Here is a 7,115-nt window from a genome sequence, read left to right as displayed (position 1 = left end):
CATTGTGATCTTCCTACCTCGCCTTCCTGAGTGCTGGGATTGCAGGTGTCAAAGGCTTTATGTTAGGGATGGCAAATCTTTTAGGGGCCAAGTGCAACCACAATGCAACCCAAAATCCACTTTTTCATTGCAGAGTGCCAACACCGCAATTAAACCTGAGCACTGAGGTTTTAGTTTACAAAAAACAACTCCTAGATTAAGATATTTTTTCTTAATACAATAGGACTTTCAATGCTACAAACAGCTTTTGATATGGTTTCCCACAATTGACATGATCGTTGTGGTAAGCATTCTGATGATTTGTCAAATCCTGTCTGAGGAGTGCCAACGGGGAGGGCTCTGTGTAGCTGGTGCACCTCAAGTGCCATAGGTTCACCCCTCCTGCTTTCAATAAAGTTGTGTCTCCTCACCTGAATGTTGTAGGAGAAGGAATATTACCTCTACTGAGGAATGTGTCCAGTTCCTTATATCATAAAGCCAAAAACTGTTGAGTCCAAATGGCTCACAGAGAGGAGCGTAGCCTCCTTCCTGGTTCACCCCATCCCAGGTATGACTGCATTAAGCTGACTGTATTAAGGGGATGGACAGTTTTTTTTTTTATTTAAGGAGAAAAGAAAAGAAAGAAAAAAAAACAGTGAAGGGGTACAAGTTATACAGATTTACAGAAGAAAAAATGCGCAGTAGGAAATCACTAGTTAATGGATTACATATTGCCATCTTAGAAATAATTGTTCAAGTCACAAAATTAAAGCTTGTAGAGTGGACATTCCAACAATGATACTGCAAACAGTTCTGTTCAATGATCCAATAAAACTCTGTGATATCATTTTCTATCTTATACATTTAAATATACATGCAGTTATATAGTTTAGAGCACTTTCTTTTCCTCTCTTTTGTACAGTGACTATTACACATTTTGGGTTTCATTGCTCCCACAGTTCTTAATTGCTTTTTTGGAAGAGAGTAAAACCAAATGTGACATAACAGAACAGAATCGGTCAAGTCAAAAGGGTGGATATAATAGATAATATAAAAACATAATACAAGGTGATCAACAATGGTTACCATAATGCCTCCCGCTATTTCTAATAGAATTGCCTATATCATTAGTTGTAATACAATTGAACAAAACAGTAAAGAATAAAACCGACAAAACCAAAACATTGGAGATATTGTAGGTCTTCAAAAGTAGATAAAAGTCAACGAGAATGGGCGTTATAATGAATCTCATTATCTTCTCAGCTGATGCCTAAACTTTCGAACCTGATACTATCCAGCAAAACAGAATAGAGGAACCTCAGTCAAAAACAAGATGGTGAGAGTAATACAGGGCTTCAAATCGAGATAATAGAAAGTCAAAGTGGGTTACTATATTATATCCTGCTATATTTTTCCCTTTAATTAAATGGATAAAAATAAAAAAGTAAATAATGGAGTGGAGATTGAGAAAAAAGAGGGCATAATAGCGAAACAGGGCAGATCAAAACATAACCATTTAAGCAGAATAGTGTTTCACCACCAGATATTTCCAACCCAAAAGTAGTTACCATATTGACTCCCTCCCTGAAGTCCTTGAGTACAACTTAATATACTGTAGCATTAAGTATATCAAAACAATGTAAAACCATTTAAGAGAATGACAGCATTATAGAGTATTTAGAATCGACTAACAGAAAATGAACAATGGTCTCTGTATAATCTTCTTGTCTTTAAAAGGTTTTTGCTTATACTATCGTACATAACAAAATCCAATAAGATACAACCTGTTTAGACCATTGGAGACAGAAGAACAAAAGCTAGATGAGACTTCAAAACAAGATGGTACTAAATCAGCATTACCTATTAAGATGTCATTTTCTCCAAAATAGCTGTTCCTATCATCCAATCTTCTCTGTCTCATTTCTGTTGAGCTCTTTTTCTATCAGTAGCTGTCAGTTTGTCTTCTTCATTTTGTTCTCTGCTCCATTCGTTGTGGCCTCCCCGCCACTATTTCTGGGTTCTTTGTATTTTTCTTTTTTTAGAATATCCTGCAATACTTTCTGTAGGGTTGAATTGGTGGTTGCAAATTCCCCCAGTTCCTCTTTATCCTGGAAGCACCTCGTTTTTCCATCAATTTCCAGGGACAGTTGTGCAGGATATCTCAATCTTGGCTGGAGATTATTATCTTTCAAAGCTTGAATTATTTCCCCCCATGCTCTTCGTGATTTGATGGTTTGTGAAGAGAAATCTGCTGTAATTCTGATGGGTGTTCCCTTGTAAGTGATCTGTTTCTTGTCTCTTACAGCTTTTAATATTTTGTTCTTGTATTGAATTTCTGGAATTTTTATTATTATATGCCTGGGTGTTTCTCTGTTAGGGTTGTAGGTAGCTGGGGTCCTGTATGCCTCATACATCTGAGTATCTTTACCTTTTGCTAAATTAGGAAAATTCTCCTGGATTATTTCTGTGAGTAGCTTTTGTAGTTCACTTGTTTGTGTCCCTACTTCTTCTTTTATGTTCTTAATCCTTAAGTTATGGCTCCTCTTATCATCTTCTTGTCTTTGTATTATTGCTGTTTATTTCTTTGTTATTTTTAAGAAGTTTTTCATTTCATTCTCCCATATTTCAAGTCTGCCCTCCAGTTCAGATAGTCTGTCCTTAGTTTCTTTCAAGCTGTTATGCCAGTCTTGGATAGACTTCTTAATTTCTTGATAGTCCCTTTGAACCTGCTTCACATACTCAATGCTTTCTCTGTTTTCTCCATCAAGCAATTCTCCCCTCTTTTTCTGTTCTTCCATTCCACCATCTGTTTTTTCCTGGATGGTGCTTAGCATTTCTCTAACTATTCTGCATACTTCTAGCTTCAGGTCGTTGATAACTTCATTCCTGAATTGGTCTATGAGGCTTTCTATATGGCGCTTAATGTATATTGGTGCGGTGTCCACTGTTGCCTGTTTCTCAGGATTGGGGGCCGAGGAGCCTTTTTTGTTGCTTCCCTTCCCCATATTTTCTGTTCCTTATAAAATGCAAGCTTACATAGGAGGCCCGGCTTCCCTGCCTGTCAGCCACAGCCTGATCAAATTGCGCTGGCTAGGTGTTCCCGCCCACCGCTGCGCACCAGGGAGTCGCGGAGGAGGCAGCCTACGCGGGAGTCAGTCGCTCCTCCGGGCCACCGTCAGGCTCTGGGATCTGGGTTAGGCCAGCCTAGGGAGTCCGCCAGCAGCGTCACTCAGGCCAGGCACTTTTCACCAATCCCGTCTGAGAGGGGAATGTGTGGCTGGAGTTGCCACCGCGCCCTGCTCTTACAGGACTGCCTGAGCCCAGAAAGTCCTCCGCTGGAGTCAAACTGTGGTAGGGGGTCAGTTTCTCACTCACCTCGCCACCAGTCAGTTTTCATGTACGCCTCCTTGTCCGTCCTGTTTTCGACTCCGTTCGCAGACTCCCGTTCCCAGAGTTCTGCGCGTCTCTCCTTGCCGAGCCGCTTGTGGAGGCAGCCAGCCGCCGGGCGGCGGGAAACCCAAATCGCGGTTTCCAATGGCGCGGGGTCGAGCCTCTACACCAAGTCTTTTCTGTTCCTATTTTAGCGCCAGGACTGTATTCTAAGTTGGTTTCTCTCAGCCCAGTTCGTTCCTGAGTCAGCAGAGCATATATCTACTGGTTCGTGTCTCCTTAGTCCGCATCATTCCTGGCCTCTGAGCCGAGCCTTTCAGAGAGCCTCCGGTAGTTGCTGTTGTCTGTCCGCCATGTTCTCCCAGAGTCCCCGGGGATGGACAGTTTGACTGAGAGGTCTTTTCTCCATCTAGGATTGGGAAACTGAAGTCAGCAGTGCCTCACGAGACTTTGACCATCAGTGCTAAGAGAGTTACTAGAGATCAGGGGTGCTCCCTGCTTCCAGTTATCTTTTTTATTTTAAAGGGAATAAGACAAAACAATGGGAATGATATTGTCAAAAACAAGACAGTTGGAAATCAGCCACAATTTCTGTAATGCACATTGTTATCCTCTAAATAGATCTCAGACCACCAGACACAGGCACACAAAGCCAGCCAAACAGCACACACCCTAAGTTGTTCCTTTACTTCAGTTGCCATCATCTCCAAATTTTCAGGTGTATGGCTTCCAATTTCCTTTATGTCTGTGTCTCCCAGACTTGTGCTGGGTGAGATACAGACGTGCAAAACCAATTAAACAATATAAACATTAAACAGTCTCTTTACTTCAGCTGCCATCATTTCAGAAATTCCAGGTGTGTGACTTCCAATTTCTTTGGTGTCTCCTGGGCTTGTTCGGGGTGGGCTGGAGGTCTGAGATTGCACCCTGTTCCTTTGTCTTGACATTTTCCTGTGTTCCTCCAAATCAACCAGTTGCTGAGTCCCAGGTATTTCCTGAAGTGTCTGCCTGTCCCTCAGGGCAGGAGATTGGGCCAGACACCTGGGTTCCTCCGATCTGAGGTTCCTGGGGTGGCTGAGAGACGCAGGGCAGCTGCACATCAATGTTCCCCTGACCACTGCTAACCCAGGGGTGTGGCTTCTCTTCTGGCCCCAAGGGTGGGACCACTGTGTTTGGGGGTTGCTTCTTTCTAACAAACTGACCATTACATTTCTAAAGTTCTGAAGTGGCCAAAAGACCATAGAAACATATGACTTTAGGCTCCCGCTTGAAACCAACAGCTTCAGTAAACTGCCAGCTTCGATTCAGAGACATCCAGTTATTTTATTTTGCTCCTTATTTATAATTTGAGCTCATATAAGAGAAACTGCAATCTTGAAGCTTGAGTATCTGTCTTCACTTAACACTATGGTCTCAAGGTGCATCCATTTTCCTACTAGTGACTCAGGTTTATTTTTATGGGAAAGGGGTGCTCCACTGTGTGTAAATACCTCATTTTCTTTATCCATGCATCATTTGATGGTTACAAGGCTGCTCCCAAGATTTAGCTGTTATAAATTGTGCTGCTATGGACATGGGTATGTATTGAACACTGTACTACAATGTCTTTAACTCAGGAAAATTCATAGAAGTGGAATAGCTGGGTCAAATAGAATTTCTAATTTCAGTTTTCTGAGGAATCCTCATGCAAATTTCCATAGTGATTGTACTGGTTTACTTTCCGACCAACAATATAGAAGAGTGCCTTTTCCCCACAGTCTCCTGAGCATTTGCTATTATTTGATTTTTTCAATGATGGTCATTCTTCCTGGAGTAAGATGGGATCTCAGTGTTGTTTTATTTGAATTTCTCTAGTGGTTAGTGATGTTGAACACTTATTCATATATTTATTAGCCATTTGTACTTCTTCTTTGAAACTTCTGTTCATTTAACTCACCCATTTTAATTTTTTTTTATTTTGAGAGGTCTGTTTAGTTCTTTATGTAGTCTAGATATTAGCCCTCTGAAGAGTAACTGCCAATTTTTTTTCCAACTATAGGTTGTCCTTTCACTCTGTTTTTTTTTTTTTTTTTTGCTGTGAAGTAGACTTTTGATATGATCCCCCCTCCTTTTTTGTTGGTACCAGGAATTGAACTCAGGACCTTGCACTTGCCAGAAAAGCACTTATACCTCTGTGCAATATTTCCCAGCCTTGATTCCATTTATTGATTCTCAGAACCATTTCCAGTGCAACCAGGGTTCTATTCAGAAAATCCTTGCCTATGCTTAAGATTTCAAGAGTTTTATGTATTTTGCAGGCAAGGCAGCACACGCCTGTAATCCCAGCCCTGAGGAAGCTGAGGCAGAAGGATAACCATGAGTTCAAAGCAAGCTTGAACTATATAGTGAGACCTGTTTCAAAACAAGACAAAACAAAACAAAAATAAGAGTTTTACCTATTTTGTCTTCCAATAAATTATCTGTTTTAACATTTAGTTCTTTGATCCATTTTGATTTTAGATTAGTACATGGTGAGAGATATGGGTCTAAATTCAATCTCTGCATATGAACAGTTAATTTTCCCAACACCAATTTTACAAAGATACTGTAATTAAAAAAAAAACCAGCATTGTAGTACTCAAAAATAGACACTCAACTATTTTACCTTTGATAAAGGGGCCAGAAACATAAACTGGAAGAGTCTGCTCTTCCAAAACATTCTCCAGGAAGAGTCTACTTTCGCACAATTAAAAGAAGTGATATTTTCTAGAGTGAGGCATAGCTATGGAATCGTTCATCCTACCTGAGGCGCATATAGCCATAAATGATAAAGAAGATTGAGGATGGCTAGAGCATTCAGAATATTTAATGGGGGCACAGTGAGTCTAGCATCTTGTTTTTGGTACCCAGAACTGAGCTAAAGACCTCATGCTTGCCAGACGAGCACTGTGCCGCTGAGCTACATCCCCAGCCCTGAGCCTTACATCTTTAACATTGTGCTCACTAAGTTCCTGGGAATCAGCTGCTGACTTAGAGATGAGGAACAGAACGCAGACTGGGACCATTCTATTCTATCAAATGGGTCGTTGTAATAAATCGCTAAGGATCTTGGCAAGGAACCAAGGCACGGGAGGCTCACGTGTGATTTTCTGATGATCGCACCACATTATGAAATCATGCTTAACAGCAAGCAGAGTTGTGGGGATGGTCCCAACCTCCAAGTGCACCCAACCCTCGTGTTGCTAGGGTGCTAGCAGATGCTGTCTGTTGCCTCTCATTTCCTTGGACCTCTCGGAATCCTCAGCTGATGTGCATCTCTGTGTCCATGGCCTCTTGATCTTGGAAACACAGATCTGTGCTGCCTACATGCCTGCTAGATCCCATTAGTGAAGAATCGCAGATCCCACACACCCGGGGCAGGTTGGCTCCTGTTCTTGCACAGGGTAGTTCTGAGGTATGTGTTTTGCACCAATCCTTTTAACTTTCCTGGAAGGTTGAGCTCTGATGCCCACTATTGGCATATTTTATTAGCCTCTTCTTCCCTGTAACCCAAGCCACTGTGCACTGGGTTCCCTGTACCTCTAAGATTAACTACCTGTCTTCGAATCCCTGTCTCAGAGCCTGAATCTGGAGCAAGCAAAGTAAGACACCCTGAATATGGAGTCTATTCAGGATTCTTCTGGCATAAAGAGAACAGGAGAGTACGTTCAAGGGTTAAACCAGTTCACTAGGGTTTGGTTTTTTTTTCATATTTTTTGACAATTGCC

The 7,115-nt window shown here is 41.5% G+C and overlaps 1 non-coding gene across 1 annotated transcript; it reads right to left on the bottom strand.

Moving 5' to 3' along the window:
* Positions 1–4,546: 4,546 nt before the first annotated feature.
* On the bottom strand, positions 4,547–4,683 carry LOC111757346 (small nucleolar RNA SNORA2/SNORA34 family). Its single transcript, XR_002791717.1, has one exon. It is a non-coding gene; the product is annotated as a small nucleolar RNA SNORA2/SNORA34 family (small nucleolar RNA).
* Positions 4,684–7,115: the final 2,432 nt, after the last annotated feature.

This window comes from Cavia porcellus, unplaced genomic scaffold (genome assembly GCF_034190915.1).
Source record: "Cavia porcellus strain 051 isolate PalLab524CR breed Dunkin Hartley unplaced genomic scaffold, mCavPor4.1 scaffold_18, whole genome shotgun sequence".
In the NCBI taxonomy this organism is placed as follows: Eukaryota; Metazoa; Chordata; class Mammalia; order Rodentia; family Caviidae; genus Cavia; species Cavia porcellus.
The sequence above is the reverse complement of the archived record's forward strand: the minus strand, read 5'-3'. Positions and strand labels throughout refer to the sequence as shown.